This window comes from Schistocerca nitens, chromosome 8 (genome assembly GCF_023898315.1).
Source record: "Schistocerca nitens isolate TAMUIC-IGC-003100 chromosome 8, iqSchNite1.1, whole genome shotgun sequence".
Lineage (NCBI taxonomy): Eukaryota > Metazoa > Arthropoda > Insecta > Orthoptera > Acrididae > Schistocerca > Schistocerca nitens.
Genome location: NC_064621.1, coordinates 370,683,211 through 370,702,690, shown reverse-complemented (window position 1 = coordinate 370,702,690; position 19,480 = coordinate 370,683,211). Strand labels below are relative to the sequence as shown.

The 19,480-nt window shown below is 44.0% G+C and overlaps 1 protein-coding gene across 1 annotated transcript in view; it reads left to right on the top strand.

Annotated features, from left to right (window-relative positions):
• LOC126199578 (uncharacterized) overlaps positions 1-19,480 on the top strand; it is a gene marked incomplete at its 3' end in the record, with an annotated part of 164,279 nt that overhangs the window by 38,939 nt on the left and 105,860 nt on the right. The gene's annotated exons all lie outside the window — the stretch shown is intronic.

Here is a 19,480-nt window from a genome sequence, read left to right as displayed (position 1 = left end):
AATGTCCGTGCGTATGATGGGACATAGAGAAGGATCGGTCGTTGTCAAACACGTACTGCATACACTGGCATGGCGAGTTTATTTACAGATACTGCGTTGTGGGGACGATCGAACTGTGTGCGAGCGCAGTGGCAGACACGGCACCAAGCGCCCCCGTCACTCACGGGCTGTTTATAGATCGCACGTGCACGACACTTGCTGAACGCTTTGTTGCGGTCCTTCTGTGCCGATAAGCCATCGCGTAATGGTGGTAGATGGAAATGTATAGCGGAAACACTTCAGAACTTTTGAACTGGTGTCTGATGGGCCGGCCGGAGTGGCCGAGTGGTTTTAGGCGCTACGGTCTGGAACCGCGAGACCGCTACGGTCGCAGGTTCGAATCCTCCCTCGGGTATGGATTTGTGCGATGTCCTTAGGTTAGTTAGGTTCAAAAATGGCTCTGAGCACTATGGGACTTAACATCTGAGGTCATCAGTCCCCTAGAACTTACAACTAGTTAAACGTAACCAACCTAAAGCCATCACACACATCCATGCTCGAGGCAGGATTCGAACCTGCGACCGTTGCGGTCGCGCGGCTCCAGACTGTAGCGCCTGGCAGGCAAAGATAATATATATTTGAGCCACCCAGGATATTTTTCGGTCGGTAGAGATAACTACCAAAATCATTCAAACATATGAATATACACAATTTAAACAATGCTGAGAATCATTTAAATACGTATAATTGCGGAATATATGTGTGCAAACAAATCGTAAATTCAAATTGTTTCGGCTGCTCAAGCCGAGCCGAATCGGTGGCTCTGACCGATGTTTCGGCAACGATTTTGCCATGCCATCTTCAGATAAGTACTGGGGAATGAGGCGCTGGTCCACTAGATATCCTTTATTTCCCGTATTTTGTAAACGGTCACATCTCTGGAACTATCTGTCTTACGCTGATGCAATTTTGCAGGGACATTCAGTGGTATACGTGGATACTGCCAGCAAAATGCGTTGTGAATAGATTCAGTACTAAAAAATTAAATAAATTAAAACGTCATGGGTGATGTTGCACTTTTACTGCATGAGCAGCGAACATGTAGTAGGCGATAACTTTCTTCTTTTCTTCAATTTTTAACAGGTGTCGGCTAAAAAAATGTTCGTAAGAGTTTGATATTGTGTTTAAATTCTGTCATAACTGTATGAGATACGGAAAATAAAAATTTTGGTGCCCGTGGAAGCCATTATGTGGGGAACCTGCAACTGCGACCGTGCCTCGGGCTAGCCTTTTAGTAATACAGGTAGGCACAGTGCTCACACTTGTTAAACGCGTACGATTGGGATCTTTCACATTATAAAGTGTCATCATTACTAACTTATTTCTTAGTCACGTCTACAAATAAAGGTGCATTTGCCTTAAAACGTTACTCTTTACAGTATATAGAGCGTAAATTCGCCGCCGTTGCAATATCTTTATAAGACCAATTAAAACACTGTCTTTTTATAACCACAAATTGTGGATAGTCAGCAAAAGGACGCTCAACTACTTGTTGAACATGTTTTAATTTTGGTAAATCAACAATACACTAAGACAGACGAGCCTATAAATCGGTATTTTTTTGCCAAACTTCTTTTACTTGTTTTTCCATATTTTCTAGATGGGGCGCAAAGCATCTGCAGCACTTTGTTTTTGTGGTTAATGTCTTCTCTGCCAGTAGCTTCTTCATTAGTTGCTAGTATACTGTTCACATGTAAAATCTCATATATTCCTTTAGAGTAACTTCGCTTTTATGCTCGAATTTTTCTCTTATTATTAGGCTCATTACTACCCCTTAAATCAACACTGGAGGATGGGAGATGCTGAGTAAGAACACCTTTGAGCTCCAGTTACCTTTCGGCGAAAGGTTCAAAAGCTAACTTTATAAAATCCCTTTCATAATCTGAATCAGAAAAATGTACTGAGCATACACAAGGAACTGATGTTCAACCGGATGACTCGGGTCGGTTACAAGCATTTACCCGTTATTGTTTCATCTCATTGTTCTTGGGAGATACATGAAACTTAAATCCCAACAATAGTTAAAGTCGTTCTTATCGTCAGCCCCTTGAGTTAGGGGAATGGAGCCGTGTTCTGGGGACAAAGTAACCGCTGAGTCATCACTGGATTCACACTCCTAGAATTCCTCAGTATGGCAAGCGCAGAACTTCATGCCTTAATGTGACAGAGAATATGTTGACACCCCAGTGAACCAGATTATAATCCTCATCTGCCACGTAAAAGTGACGGCAAGTGTCTTTGGTGATTCAACCCAGAAGGAAACCTGAGAAGAATATCAACTATGTGCAAGTCGTGTATTGTACCCAGAGAACTATGTGCACTATTCAATGTAACGCTTACTTCCGTAAAAGATTATTAAAGAGTAAAGAAGAAAAATGTTACTTGGCATTGTCTCATGGCAAATCCTGATGGGATGCTCAGCCACATAATGAGAAGTAATTCTTTTTATCTCCTACCTTGACATCTTTCATTTACAACATGTGATTTTACATACATACTCTTAAGTATACGTGTTTGGTATAGGTTGCGACGACGATATGTAGAAAAATACATACTATTAAGTCTATGTGTTTGGTATAGGTTGTGACGACGATATGTAGAGTGTAGTGAACAGAGAAGACAAAATTCAGTGGGAGCACATTAACCAATTCCTTTGCAAAAGTAGAACGGATCCCCTGATGTTCCAGTTTTCCTCAGACTGGCAGATAACCGATCACATTCGTCGCACTTCATCACTATGAAACTCACTGAGATTTTAGGAGCACTGCGGGACGTGGGCACGCAGTATGGTGATCGGAAATATGAACCATTGCTTTTACTCCCCTTGTCGGCCAAATACTCGTGATGAAGTCTTGTGCACTAGCCGAGATTTCAAAGGACTATCTCTGTGTAGCAACCAGTGCGAGCGTTGAAAGATGCATCATGCAGCTAATACGTCTGCCAAAGCGGATATCAGATCTCTACAATAGTGCAGTCTGCTGACCAGTAGAAAGTAAAAATTCTAACGTTTTTCAGTGCATGCCTGAACAAAGCTGTTAGTTCTAAATTCGGCAAGTTTAATATGAAAGAAAGTATCGTTGTTAGGCTGACAAAAGTGCTTCGCCCTTAACGTGGCTACTTCGCCCTTAAAATCAAACCATTTCAGATGCGTTGCTACAGAAGAATATTGAAAATTAGGTGGACTGATAAGGTAAGGAATGAGGGGTTCTCCGTAGAATCGTCGCGGAAAGGAATATATGGAAAACACTGACAAAATGAAGGGACAGGGTGATAGAACACCTGTCAAGGTACCAGAGAATAGCGTCCATGGAACTAGAGGAAGCTGTAGTGTATAAAAACTGTGGGGGAAGATAGAGATTGAAATACATTCAGCAAATAATTGAGAACGTAGGTTCAAGTGCTACACTGAGATGAAGGGGTTGGTACATGAGAGGAATTCGTAGCGGCCCGCACCAAAGCAACCAGAAGACTGATGACTTGAAAGCCGAAGTCAGTTCTTCTTTAGACAGTACCACCAGACCCATAAACTTCCACTAAAGTATCACTTTCGTCATGCAGGACAAATTGTAGAAAATGGGCTTCTAGATGCGTGGACACCATACAAAAAAACTTGGAAAAACTGGAAAAAAAAACTTGTTCCTACGTGCAGAGAGAGGAATGCGGTTTCTAAGATATTCTCAGATTTTCATACAGGAGGTGTATTACTGCGGGGCCCGCATGGTTCACGATTCGATTCTACTGAAAAATATTTTTAATACCTAGTCATATTCTTAGGTGCAGCGTGGAATGCTCTTGAATGTCTGTTTGTAGTCCAACTAGAGAAATCAGCTTGTGTCATATACGACTGGAAAATGGCATGGACTGAATGGAGATAAGGGTGTAATATCTCGTTCACAACGAAGTCTTCAGAGACGAAGCTCAAGAATGGAATGGCGATGGGTGGGGAAGGAAAGAGACAGCGTTTTTCTCAAAGGAACCATCGTTGCGTTTCGCTTAAACATTTCGGATGAACAACAAGGAATTAAATCTTGATGACCGAACGGGGATGCATGAGTTCTTCCATTTTCCATGCCTTAAAGGACACGAATTCTTTACAGAAGAGTGGAAAAACCGGGGGAAGTCGACCTCGAGAATGATTAATGTAGGAACTCACGAGGCTATATTGATGTTACGTCTCATCTTATAAGATAGGTTGAGGAAAGGCAAACCTACTTTTATAGCATTTGTAGATTTAGAAAAAGTTTCTGACAATGTTGACTGGAATAACCTCTCTGAAATTCTGAAGGTAGCAGTGATGAAATACATGGAGCGAAAGGTTATTTACAACTTGTACAGAACACAAACGGCAGTTATAAGAGTCCAGGAGCATAAATGATAAGCAGTGATTGAGAAGGAAGTGGGACAGGGCTGCAGCCTATCGCCTATGTTATTCAAACTGTACAGCGAGTTACCCAATCTATTCATACAGCAAGCAGTAAAGGAAACCAAAGATAAATTTGGAGTAGGAAATTTCAGGGAAAAGAAATAAAAACCTTGAGGTTTGCCAGTGCCGTAATTCAGAGTCAGCAAAGGACTTGGAAGACCAGTTGAACGGAATGGACAGTGTCTTGAAAGGAGGAAATAAGACGAACATTAAGAAAAGCAACAGAAGGATAATGGAATATAGTCGAATTAAATCAAGCGATGCCGAGGGAGTTAAATTAGGAAATGAAACACTTATATTAGTAGATGAGTTTTGCTATTTGGGCAGCAAAATAACTGATGGTCACCAAACTAGAGAGCATATAAACTGCAAACTAGTGATGGAAAAAGAGAAATTTATTAACATCTAATGCAGATTTAAGTGTCGGGAAGTTTTTTCTGAAAATATTTATATGGAGTATAGCCATGTATCGAAATGAATCATGGATGATAAAGAGTTTAGACAAGAAGAGAATAGAAGCTTTTCTAATCTGGTGCTACAGAAGAGTGCTGAAGGTTAGGTAGGCAGATCACATAGCTAATGAGGAGATGCTGAATGCAACTGAGGAGAAAAGAAATTTGTTGCACAACCTGGCTAGAAGAAGAGCTCGGTTGATAGGAAACATTCTGAGACATCAGAGTGTCACCAGTTCGGTACTGGAAGGAAGTATATGTGTAGGGGAGAGTGGGGGGAGGGGGGGTTGAGCGGGGATTAAAATTCTGAGGGGAGACCAAGAGATGAATGCAGTAAGTAGATTCAGAAGGATGTCGATTGCAGCATTTATTCGGAGACAAAGAGTCTTGCACAGTAAAGAGTAGCATGGAGAGCTGCATCAAAGCAGTCTTCGGACTACAACAACAACGACAAAGGAAGGAAAATATTCAGGCAGGGATGTGTTACAAAACAGCTTCCTGCAAAATAACGTCGTATTTACCACTGTAAGACAGTCGTTCTAATATTTCCGCTGCCTGGGTGGGCCGAAAACATCTCAGCTGCTTCTCGTATAATTCGAATCAGTCCTCCGAAGTGTTTTGATGTTGTAATAACAGACGGCGGTGAGCCCGCGTTGACACATTAAGTCGAGATCGTAGTTCAACAACAAAAAGAAGTAATAATCATAATAAAGAACGGAACAGAAGACAGGATTGTGAAATATAATTCGAACGGAAATCCTCAAATAATCCAGCAGCGAGCCAGCTACGTAAACTTGGAAGGCAGCCTAAACAGTATGTTGCCGCTGGGCACTGTGCCAGCGCCTCGGTTCGATGTCGCTATACCTGTCCACAGCTCTTAAAGCGCACACGGTTACACTCAGCTATTTCAACAGCTGCGGTACGTCACCTGATTCCTAGCGTTGCATACTGGGGTGGTACATTCCTCAAGGATAATTCACGAATCCGAATTGGTGGAGCATTTCTGGCAGAGACTATTCTTGTGGGTGGGCTGCCCACTAAATGCCGATAATGAGGATTACTTACATTAGATTCTTCCAGTTTTTGGCAAATAGTGCTCAGTAGCGAACAAACAGTGCGTGGGCAAAGAGATCATGGGAAGGCACTGGGGCACAAGTCGCTTATTGGCGGCTGAAGCCTACGTACAGGCCTGGTGAAACGGGATTCCTGTCGACTCATATTTAGATACGTAGCACAGTAGACCGTCGATCGCCCCCATAAGACTGGGTAAGTCAGGCGTCGTCGTGCGTCAAACGCGTATGTTTTCCCCTTGCTGCTGTTAACGCGTGTAGAAATATTGTTTCTACGATACTGAAGATTCACACTAGACACTGTTAACGAAGGAAACCAGAGATGTGTATTTCAGACATGCTCTGACCCACACGTTTTGCACCGATTATCATTCAGTATTCAAAGCCAGTGGCATCGCGACGTGCTGCCATGTTCGCTACTCATCTGTCTGTGGCAGCGGTTGAGGAATAAACCGCATGTTTCTAAGAACCAACCCAATGGGTTAAATTGTGTTTTGCCGGCCGGAGTGGCCGAGCGGTTCTAGGCGCTACAGTCTGGAACCGCGCAGCTGCTACGGTCGCAGGTTCGAATCCTGCCTTGGGCATGGATGTGTGTGATGTCCTTAGGTTAGTTAGGTTTAAGTAGTTCTAAGTTCTAGGGGACTGATGACCTCAGCAGTTAGTGCTCAGAGCCATTTGAACCAAATTGTGTTTTTGTAGAAAGTCCTGATATAAAACCCAATAAGGAAGTAATAAAAATTCAGAAAGGACCAAGCACTAGACTCTTTCACTATCTTGATAAAATGTTAGATCCACTATTCAGAGGGGAAGATTAACAGCTGAACAAAAAGAAAGTGGGGAAAACTGGCTGATACAGATGCATCAAGAGTGGACTGGAAATGTTTTGTCTTTTGGATTGCTCAATTTGACTACTTTCCTGTCATGATTTTATCTGATATTACCTTATCGAAAACCCTCATTTCTTACCCAGCCAGCACTGCATCAATTCACTACTTATGGGCTTGTTTGGTCAAAGTTAAGAAACAACTCGGGAAAGAAAAGAGTCGTGTAATTAGTAAACATGTACCAATTGATGCATGCTTTCAAAAGGGACTTCATTGTACTTTACAGTCTTTACGCTTCTGCAAAAAGTTAAAATTGTTTTTTCTGGAAGTGTAAATGTTATTTAACTGTGTTTCTTATATTGCATGGGGACCGGTGGCCTTTGTAGTCTAGTCCCTTCAACCCCCACAAACCAACCAATCTAATATTGGAAGAAAAGTTAAAACATGTTGTGATAGCCCGACATGCAACCTTGCAGATGAAATGCGCCCACACGCTACACCGTTCTTCATTTTATTCTGGTCGAGTAAAATTCGACAAGCGAAACAGCTTGATAGACAGTAGAATTTGTGACTATTAAAATACGGTAGTGCACGATGGTGAAGGCTCGAGACGTCCAAAAGGATAAAAATGCTGTACGAACATAACACATAATATCACATCGACGTCGAGGTCACTAAATATAATACGAGCTCTGTAAGTAAAATACTACACAGGAAAAGCTACCGTGTACAGCGATTTACGGAAGCCGCGGAAAACCTAGGTATGGCGGTAGACCCTCTTCCTAACACCGGCGCTTCACCCACTACATTCCTCCTAGTCTTCAAATGGGTCTGAGCATTATGGGACTTAACATCTCAGGTCATCAGTCCCCTAGAACTTAGAACTACTTAAACCTGACTAACCTAAGGACATCACACACATCCATGCCCGAGGCAGGATTCGAACCTGCGACCATAGCGGTCTCGCCGTTCCAGACTGAAGCGCCTAGAACCGCTCGGCCACCAGCGGCCGGCCTCCTAGTCTTCAAGGGACATAACAGCATTCGCGCTGACACGAGTCGACAGGTAGCTGACACTTGACAGAATTTGTAAATGTCGAGAGGCTGACAGAACGCTCCCAGATGTACCTCCCGAGTGGAAGATGCTTCCCACAGCTGTAAACTTCTGGAAACAAACATTTAGTCGAGGAAAATAAAAACGTTACGCTCTAGCTTTATTCGTTGGAGAAACAATGAACGTTAAGATATGCAGCACCTGTCGGATCGAATAACTGTACTGAAGATTGGCTCTGAGCGCTATGGGACTCAACTTCTGAGGTCATTAGTCCCCTAGAACTTAGAACTAGTTAAACCTAACTAACCTGAGGACATCACACACATCCATGCCCGAGGCAGGATTCGAACCTGCGACCGTAGCGGTCTCGCGGTTCCAGACTGCAGCTGTACTGAAGAAACTGGGCTTCAGATCTCCACTGGTCTAGGTTTTCTACAGTCTTTCTTTCTTTCTTGTGCTTGTGCCTTTTTCCCACAATGAGGCAGGGTTGGCATGGTTAATCGAATTTGGCAAGGTTAATTGAAGGGGCCCTTCCTGCCGCCAACCCGTACCCCCAGACGGAATTAGTGTATCCCAACTGTCTGTGTCCAGTGTAATCCATGGAATAGTGCGAATGCGTTTAGATGTCTGCGAGCCGTGTAACTGAGGCGGAACGTGGGGACCAGCCCGGTATTCACCTAGTGGGATGTGGAAAACCGCCTAAAAACCACATCCAGGCTGGCCGGCACACCGGCCTCCGTCGTTAAGCCGCCGGGCGGATTCGATCCGGGGCTGGCGCGCCTACCTGAGTCCAGAAGGAGCGCATTAGCGCTCTCGGCTAACCTGGCGGGTGCTAGGTTTTCTAGTCTCCCTGAATTATTTGAGATACAGGTGAGGACTGTACCGTTTAAAAGCTACGCCCATTTTCCCAGTCATCCAACTGAACTTTTACACTAGGATGTTCGATTCTACGAAAAAATTTCAACTGAAAATTTTAGTTTCATTCTTCACCGTGTCTTAGCTGTGTTTCTGTGCCATATATAGTCTTTAAGTGCAGTCGGATGCTAGGTGCAGTCATATCCTAAAGATATTTGAAGATTCAACGAAGGCAGTTCTCACCACTCATGTACAAGGTATATAGGTTAGAGATGCACTCAACACAAATGTTGGTTTCAACACCATGTTGTTTTACTAGGCAAGGTCCTCTACGAGATGGCCTGCCTTTGCCTTTGCCTTTGAACTGGCACAATCAGCTAGTTATTTGAGGAACTGCAGATTAATGTGGGCTCAGAACTAAGCTAACGCGCAAGTAATACAATGAACGCTTCGCTACGAACAGTGGTGTCGCAAATGTCGGTCGGTGCTGGCTTGGGCTGGCCGCAGAACTCTCGTTTCAGATACGCCACTGCGAGCTGTCATCAGATGTCCGCAACGAGGTAGACGTTCTGTGTCGACAGTGCCTCGGCATGCTAGACAGGTGTCCTGTATATCATCACCACTTAAACATGACAACTGCTTTGTAGCGACGGAGACGACGTATGTCATCAGCGCGCTGGTAAATATACAGTTCCTATAAAACGTGCGTTCCGACATCTTCAAATACTGATAAAAAGGCGCGCTGTTTGTTTGACGCCGAAGCTTGATAACGTCACGAGCGGGTCGGTGTGACGGCTGGAGGCGTCACTTTCTTGCTCCCATCGGGCCTGCGTTTACGTCGGAGCCGTGCCGGAAATAGCAGCTCAGTCGGATCCGGCCTAAGCACCGGACGATAATTATCTGAAAAGAGACCCCTCGAAAACAGGCTGCGTCCATCCACGAGCCTAGAGATAGACGGATTTTTAACTACAGCACTGCAGGCTGTTTGAGGGTTGACTGTAGGAACTTACTTCCTTCAGTGGAAAATTTTTGTCCATGGACGGTAATATTCACGCAATTTACGGAAATCAACACGAAGGAATTTTATGCCGTATTTGTCATGCCCAGAATGCCTGTCCTTATACAATGGGTGGACAAAATTATGGAAACACAAAAACACAACACATTACCTTGCCTGATACGGCGTAGAAAAACTGTTGGCAGTCAAAAAAGCTTCCAGTCTTCTCGGAATGGATTAGTACAGGTCCTCTGTGGTTTTCAAGAGAATAGACTAGCATTTTTCCCACAACATATTGTACTGTATGGAACTGCTGACCCAGAAAAGACAGAGAGGCTTCGTCCCCGCCAGAGCCCTCAGTGGTTCACAACCACACAACAGTCTAACAGCAGTCCACTCACCCTACCGCCGCCCCACACCGAACCCAGGGTTATTGTGCGGTTCGGTCCCCAGTGGACCCTCCCGGGAACGTCTCAAACCAGACGAGTATAACCCCAATGTTTGCGTGGTAGAGTAATTATGGGCGGATTGGTGCCGAGGATTGGCACGCTTTCCCGCCCGGAAAGCAGTGCGTTAGACCGCACGGCTAACCGAACGGGCTCCCACATCGTAGATACTGTTCTGGTAACAATGATGGAAGTGGGTAGAGATCACGCCGAAGTAGACCATAAAGATTAAACAACTTTTCAGATCGGGTGACTGTGGCAGCCAGGGAGATCTGCGACGGTTCAACCCCGTGCTCACAAAACCAGTTCTGGACGATGCGAGGTATGTGGACGGGGGTCCTGTAGTCTTGGAACACAGCATCGCCAGAATAAACATTGTACGGTAGTATAGACCTGGTCAGCCAAAATGGGTCACTTAATCCATGGCAGTACGTGGACCTCGCAAAGTAACCATGGGGCACATGGAACACTACAACATGCCTGCCAAAATGACCACCGAACCCACACCACGTATCACCCTTGGGACGTAAATTCGGCCAGGAGTTGGAAGCCTTGCGGAACAAGACTAGTCGTACCAAATTACTTTCTTCCATCTTTCTTCCATTGCTCCTGAGTTCAGGTTCTATGGCTTGCATCACTGATAAGTGGTTTTGGAATTCCAGCTCGCCTTACAGTTCCCGCTTTTGGAGGTTCTTTCGTGTTGTTTTTGTGCTATCACGGTTCACGAGTGCGACATCCAGTTCTGCAGCGGTTTTTGCAGCTGTCGTCGAGAACTGGTTTTGTGAGCACGGGGGTGAATTGTCGCAGATCCCCCGGGCCTCCACAGTCACCAGATCTCATTATTGTTCAACTTTATGGTCTACTTAGGTGTGATCGCTACCCACTTCCATCATCGTTACCAGAACAGCGACTGCGCTCTGCGAAAAATGGTATTCGGTTCCCTTTAAAACCACAGAGGACCTGTACTTATCCATTCCGAAACGACTGATAGCTTTTTTGTCTGCCAACGGTTTTTATACACCATATCAAGCGAGGTAATGTGTCATTTTTATGTTTCCATAATTTTGCCCACCGATTGTATAAGGGTAGGTATTCTGGGTATCTTAATTATCGTCACAGTCCTCTTCAACGAGCGTCCATCACGATTGGTCAACATACAGTTTCGCCTACGTTGTGATTTAGCGGATGATGTTTTTTCGATTTCCCTGTATGCAGTATAAATCTTCGATTCAGTTTCACAATAGAAATAATTCCAAAGCCTAGATCGCTTTAATACTGTTTACTGGATAACAGGTTTCAACACACTATAGGTGCCATCATCGGATCTGAATCTAACTTTATTATGTTGAAACCGGTTATCCAGTAAACAGTATTTAAGCGATCTTGGCTTTTGAATTATTTCTACAACAGAGTGATCGCCCCACTGCGTGCTATGTGTTCACTGCAAAACAGTTTCACAAGTTGCGACATGGTCGAGAATTGAACAGTGACTCGAAAATAGAATAAATTTCCTTTACTTCGCGCCTATAGCCTCAAACTTTTAAGTCCTTAGACTACCGGTTTCGGTCAGGAATGACCATCTTCAGATCTGTTTTATAAAAACGTGTCCCAATATCTTGGAGCCATCATGGCTCTTGAAACACAAAATACTTCGACTACGCTGGTTTTGGAAGCAGCCACCTTAAGAGCACCAACAATTTGCTCAAGTTCAGTATCATTCACCTCCCACATAGTGCATTCTCAAATACGCAGAACACTTTTCTGAACAGTTGCAGCGTATTGTCAAATACAATAGTGCAACCTGCAGGCTTGTTCAGTATCTGTATTTATGTTAAAGCATGCATTCCTCGTAGTGTTTCGATATTTTTGTCCAACCACTCTAGATCTGTTCTTGAAAGATGTTCAAAGATTGCACACTGTCGACGTATTGCAAATAGCGGCAATTAAAGAAAGAGACACAGCAAGAATAGTCTCAGATTTGTATGATAGTTGGGAAAGGATCGTGGATATCGTGAAAACATGAACTGTCAGACGGTTGAAGATAAGCGCCCACTCTCCTGCGAAAGTCTACACAGAAAGTTTACAAGAACCAGCGTTAAATATGAAATCTGGGAATATACTACAATTCCTTACGTCACAAAGACCAATCCTACACGAATTTAAGCAATCATTTCTCTTGCGCTTCTTACACAGTTGTATGTGGAAGAAACTGCAGTAAGTGATGCAATGGTGAGTGCCCTATCCCATGCACTTCACATTGTGGAGCATAGTTTTATATAATGGTACATAACTGTCACTAGTACGTTAGAAAACTCTTACCATGGGTAGTGTCGATATTCAGATAATGATGTGCAGTGTTTCGTGATGCTAAGAGAGAGCGAAATGGAACATAATGAGCTTTTCGCTCTGGAGCGAAGTATGCGCTGATATGAAACTTGGTAGCAAATTAGAACTGTGTGCCGGACCGAGACTCGAATCAGAACTTTTGGCTCTACTGACTGAGCTAACGAAGCCAATTCATAATCCTCCTGAGTTTTACTTCCGCCAGTACCTCTTCTCCTACCTTCCAAACTTCACACAAACTCTCCTGAAAACCTTGTATGACTAGCACTCCTAGAAGAAAGGATATTGCGGAGACAGCCTGGGGGATGTTTGCAAAATGAAATGTTCATTCTACAGCGGAGTGTGGAACGTGGGAGTCGAACTACTGACGGAAGTAAAGATCTGAGTAGTGGTCATGAGACGTACTTGGGTAGCTCAGTCGGTAGAACACTTGTTGGCGAAAGGTAAAAGCCCCCAATTCTAGTCTCCGTACGCCACAAAGTTTTAATCTGCCAGGAAGTTTCATATCAGCGCGAACTCCACTGCAGAGTGAAAATTTCATTCTGGAAACACATCTCAGGCTGTGGCTAAGCCATGTCACCACAGTATCCTTTCTTCAATAAGTGATAGTCACGCAAGATTCACAGGAGAGCTTCTGTGATGTTTGGAAGGTGGGAGACGAGGTACTGGCGGAAGTAAAGCTGTGGGGACAAGTCGCGAGTCGTTCTTTGATTGCTCAGTCAGTATAACATTTGCCCGCAAAATGAAAAAGTTCGCGGTTAGAGTCTCGGTACGGCTCACAGTTTCAATCTGCCAGGAACTTTCAAACTGAAATATGAAACACATAGCTCCGTCCGAAGAGGCCTCGGAAGGCCCAACGGTATCGACCAACCGACGTGTCATCTTCAGTCGATAGGCGTCACTTGTTGTGGATATGCAGGGACATGTGGTCAGCACACCGCTCTCATGGCCGTTGTCAGTTTTCATGACCATAGCCGCTACTTACTCCTCAGTTGGTCTCACAAGGGCTGAGATCAGCCCACCAGCCAACAGCGTTCGGCAGACCCGGACAGTGACTCATCCAAATGCTAATCCAACCCGACAGTGCGTAACTGATCCATTTTTACAAGATTGCACAAGAAGACGCAACCTGGGAGATTATCCTCAAGACATCAAGCTAAGTACAATTAAACCAGCTAACCAGTCTTCGCTGTGCCATATTTCGATACCATGTTTGAAGGCGAAAGCAGAATATCGTTGTATACGCCCCAGGTGTGTGTGTGTGTAACAGAGAGAGAGACAGAGAGAGAGAGAGAGAGAGAGAGAGACAGAGGTAAGGTCCATGATGAATAAGCGTGGATACAGAGATAGTTAAGGTGGCAAGTAAAGCAGTACATGGACTCACTCAAGCCTGTAGTAATACCCATATATGCTGTAACAACGCCTTTGCACCACACGTATATGTCCAAACCACGTAACTGACAATTACTACGCTGGAAGAAGTGAAAACATTCTGTGGAAAGTTCTGTGGTAATAGACCGTTCTGCTTCGTACAAGAGAGAACTAAGTGCACAAAAAATAAAAGCAACTGAGGGGGTCTTCAGTTCCGTTAGGATGACGACTGTATTTACCTCTCTAAAGGACGAATAAGATATTGTGCGGCAACTGCTTTTGAAGGATGCAGAACTTCATAAAGGAGAATAGAAAGTAATTTTGGAAGATTGTGCTTTAATTGCAAAAGTTTCCTCCTGACTTTGAAATAGCCATTGTCACAGCCGTGTGAGGAAAGAAAGACATTTAATTTGACGACCAACATACAAGAATTTAAAACAAAGCTGTTGTCTGAACACTGCTGCCGGCCGTGGTGGCCGTGCGGTTCTAGGCGTGTAGTCCGGAACCGCGTGACTGCTACGGTCGCAGGTTCGAATCCTGCCTCGGGCATGGATGTGTGTGATGACCTTAGGTTAGTTAGGTGTAAGTAGTTCTAAGTTGTAGGGGACTGATGACCACAGATGTTAAGTCCCATAGTGCTCAGAGCCATTTTTTTGAACACTGCTTCGAGGTACAGGTACATGACCTTTATCATTGATTCCGCGGTGAACAAGAAACGAAGTCAGGTATACGAAAGCCTTAGTTAGTTAATTACTTAGGTACATGTTCCATTGGTCATTTGAACGATTGTTTTATCAAGTAATACGGAACGAGTCAGTTTACAGGATGTGTATACATGCTTAGTGTTAACGTTAATGTACTCACTATTGTTTTTAGTCGTACTTATAATTTTTTTCTTGTTTCCAGTTTTTAAGCAGAAATTCGTCAATGGAAAGGAAGGAGTTGTTCAAGAGAAATGATTATGAATTAGACTTAAAAATTTCTTTGCTACCCGTCTGGCACTCTATGTTATTGACCAAATAATCAAAAATTTTCGTTGCTGCATACTGAACTCGTTTCTGAGCAACTGACAGCCTTGACACTGGGTAATAAATGCCATTTCTGCCTCTAATTATGCAGTTATGGAAATCACCGCTCTTCTCAAGTTGTGATGGATTATTTATGACGAATTTCGTTAATGAATATATGTATTAGGCACTTTGGAAAACAAGTTATTCTTATGTCCATCAGGAAAGAGTGAATAGGAGTGTCGTTGTTTCTTCGTAGAACACTGTACCGATATCGTCATGATCTCGTATGTTAGATATTCTGTGAACAAGGGATCGAAGTGTCTGAAATTTTATACTGTACAATGTAGCTGCTATTTAAGTGGAGTGATAAGAAATAACGGGATTCTCCGCAGAAACGGCAAAGAAAAGAATATAGGGCACCCTAACCGGAAGAAGGGACAGAGTATTTTGAAATGTGTTAAGATCTCAAGGAGTCAAGGAGTAGCTTCTGTGGTGCTACAGGCAGTCGTCGAGGAGAGAAATTTTAGCAGAAGGGAGAGAACGGCTTATCTAGAACATATAACTGAGGTAGTTGCGTGTATGCGCTACTCTGAGATGCAGGTAAGCAGACGAAATTGTGGCAAGTCGACCGAACAACGATGGCATAAAAAAGTTGAAGTTCCGGAATAATATCGCTAATGTGACAGCACATCAAAATATGATATACCGACCACTCACCACACAACACAGGAAATGAACAGAGAATTCCATTTCAATTGATAGAAACTAAACACCTACGCTCACCCACTCCTCTCTCTCTCTCTACACACACACACACACACACACACACACACACACACACACACACACTCGTACACAGGTTCTTTTTGGGAGGGGGGGGGGCACTTCACTCCTAAGGTCATCAGTCCCTAGGGTTACACACTACTTAACCTAAATTATCCTAAGGACAAACACACACACACACACACACACACACACACACACCCATGCCCGAGGGAGGTCTCAAACCTCCGCCGGGACCAGCCGCAGAGTCCATGACTGCAGCGCCTTAGACCGCACGTACACAGGTGGTAAACGCACACAAAGCTGTACATGTGTTCGCAGGAATCAGAAAAAAAATTACATACGTGCATTAACAGTTGCACAAGACAAGTTTATAATTAAGCAAAAAATGTAAAAATATAGATATAGAATTAATCAGATCAGCCATGTGGTTCCGAACATGACATCTTCCAGAATTAGTAATTCAAAACGAAAAAAAAGAAAAGGAATTACACTGTCCGCAAAGGCAAAGGAAATATGACATTAATACAAATATTAGAGAGCAGCTTGTACCTTGGTTCATATCGCATCGCATTTACCCCTTGGTCGGAGTCGTGAAAGCACCTTGGTTCTCCGAAACCCCCACAAAGTTCTCGAGGGCGACCGACCGTTCCGAGCGCTAAGCCTCGTTCGGAAACGAGCCTCGTTATACGACGAGCAAATATATCGGTCAATCAAATATTTGACGCTACCTCTTCGGAGCGGTCCTATTAATCTGGGAACCGTGTTAAAAGGGCAACGGAATTCTCAGCTCGGCCGTGGGGTCTCGTCGTTCCTGTTCGGAGCCGTGATCGATAAAAATTAGGAGCGCGTTTTCCGCGGCGCGGTCTATGGCGTGGCTGCCCCGTTAACGGGAAAATAAATGTGAGAGATTGGGAAGCGCGGCGTGGGCTCGGGGGATCGAGGCGTCGTATCTCTGCCTTGTTAAGGTGTTACCGTTAAACCGTGAAGTCCGTGCGGCCGGGCAGATTCGTTTATTTTCGGGCGCCTTCGTGTCGGACTTCACATGCTCCGAGCGCGCCTTCTCCGTTCTTTGGAGGGACCTTCTTTGTAAAAGGCTCCGTTTTTTGTTTTCTTAGTTATGTAGCCATCACAGCAGCGGCGAACCACTCCGCCAATGTTTCACACTTCAGCGCGAGAGGGCATCGTCGCGATAAATAGCGCCCGTGAATAGCAAAACATGCACGACTTTCACACTTTCGCGAATCAACATCCCTTTTTGCTACTCCGCTGTTACATGGTGCTTGTCGATGGAAGTTCAATAGCAGGATCTGAAAGCGAAGTGCTAACTCATCGGCCAGAGGCCTGTTTTAAACACCACTGCCCTTTGCTAACCACTTTCTTGCGTTACCTTAGTGTCTGTGAAGCAGCGCAAGATATTTGAAAGTGAGACTAAAAATAATTGTCTATTTCATCTGTCTGAAAGAATTAAAATTGTCATTTTCGTCACCAGAAACATTTACTGGAGTACTTCAATATTGGAGCCTTGGATGTACTTCGATCAGAGTCGGTGGGCAACCCTACAGTAGCGTAGAGTAGTCAAAGAAAGGCACACAAATATCAGACATTATATTACGTATTTGGTCGGTTTTATCTTTCGCCAAATACACAAAGCTGTAGCCGAAAAAAAGGGTGTTTTTAATCACTGCTTATAGAAATTCGCACTGTCACCTAATGAACAAAATATGGGCGTAAACAAAATCAGACCAACTGTGTGATGCATATTAAATGTATTCGCATCTGGGAATATGGACAGTAATCAGCTTTATAATGGAATAATGACAATGAAAATTTGCGCCGGACCGCTACTCAATCCCGGATTTCGCGCTTATTGCGAGCGGCCGCCTTACCTTTTGGCTATCCGAGCTGGGGCCAGGCCCAAACTTCCGTACGTCGCTAAAAATGTGTCTACAACCTGTTGTTGTAAATCCATCACGTATGTTCCTGTACAGGGGAGACACTTTAAAATCGCAAATAAATACGATTTGCGAAGGAACTTTCCATTGTAATTCGGAATAACACAAGTACTGTAAAATCGTAACTGGGACTGATGAGTTTCTACCAAACAGAACACAGCGTGTCATTCTGAACGGAGAGAAGCCTTCAGACGTAAAAGTAGCTTCGGTCATGCCTCAAGGGAGTTATAGGACCAGTACTTTTCAGAAAATACAAAAATAACCTCATATACAAATTATACAACGAGGCCGACGATACTAACCTGGCTGACTCCTAAACTGTTCTTGCCATATTGCCCCACAGTACCGACTGTAGTTGATACACAGCTCAAACGTCACATTTACTTAGTGTTATCTCGAACGTTTGTTTCCATTTGGCCAAAAATTTGCAATCTATTTCAATCATTCTAGTTCGCTGCCATTGTCACAAAATACATCTCAATGTTCAAATCTAGGCATCTTCAAGTATCCTAGTTCCAAGAGGTAAGCCATTATCAAATAATAATGGACTGCTGCGCTGCAAGTGTGCCAATCCACAAATAAAACAACATTCATGTATATATGCAGACTGAAGCGACGAATGAAAATTGGCAGCAAGGCTGGGATTCAGGATGAGATTTTCACTCTGCAGCGGAGTGTGCGCTGATATGAAACTTCCTGGCAGATTAAAACTGTGTGCCGGACCGAGACTCGAACTCGGGACATTTGCCTTTCGCGGGTAACTGCTCTACCAACTGAGATACCCAAGCACAACACACGCCCCGTCCTCACAGCTGTACTTTTGCCAGGACCTCGTCTCCTACCTTCCAAACTTTACAGAAGCTCTCCTGCAAGGTTCGCAGGAGAGATTCTGCGAAGTTTGGAAGGTAGGAGACGAGGTTCTGGCAGAAGTGAGGCTGTGAGGACGGGGCGTGAGTCGTGCTTGGGTATCACAGTTGGTAGAGCTGTTACCCGCGAAAGGCAAATGTCCTGAGTTCGAGTCTCGGTCCGGCACACAGTTTTAATCTGCCAGGAAGTTTCAAGACTGGGATATTTCGGATCAGGGTTCCTGCTCACTTGGTAGATGCGCTAACCACTACACCACCCTCGCACGATGGCTGGGGCGCTATTCCAAAACAGTTGGAGAGCTCCTGCAGTGTTGTTACAGTTTAGGGGCAATACCAAGTTGGCTCAGACGCAAATGGGAATTAGGATTGAGGAGGAAGGCGTGATAGGGCAGTCCATGCAGTAGTGCAGTGTCACTGTGCTAGGGTGGCGTAGCGGTTAGTGCATCTGCCTAGTAAGCAGGAGACAGGGGTTCGAATCTTGGTCTTGGTACAAATGTTCATTTGTCATTTCAGACTGCATGTATAAATCATAGATGTTTCAGACTTGAAAATATCTCTGGAACCAAACAGTTTCATTTCATTAAAACAGTATTCTTCGTACAACTCTTTTACGTGCTTGGTGAGATTTTCAGTATTGACGCCATCATTATCAGGTCGAATCTCTAGTTTATTTATTTATTTATTTTTTTGCATTCTTAAACATGCTGCACTAATGTAATTTAAGAAGTGAAGCGAAAACGGACCAGCTAGTTGCTGACGGTGTGAACATCAAAACGGTTGGAGAATGTTATAAATTTATTTATTTATTCACTCAGCATCGATGATGTGAAGGTTGTAGGTAGCGCAATAAATATCTCGAAAGATTCACACCTTAATGTTCTGTTTGTGAGTTACGATCAAGCCTCGCCAAAGCCGATGGAATAGCGTCATTAACGTCGTGTGGTACAGGGCTGATTATTTTTTACAAGCAGCTTGCGGATGCAACTCGTCAAC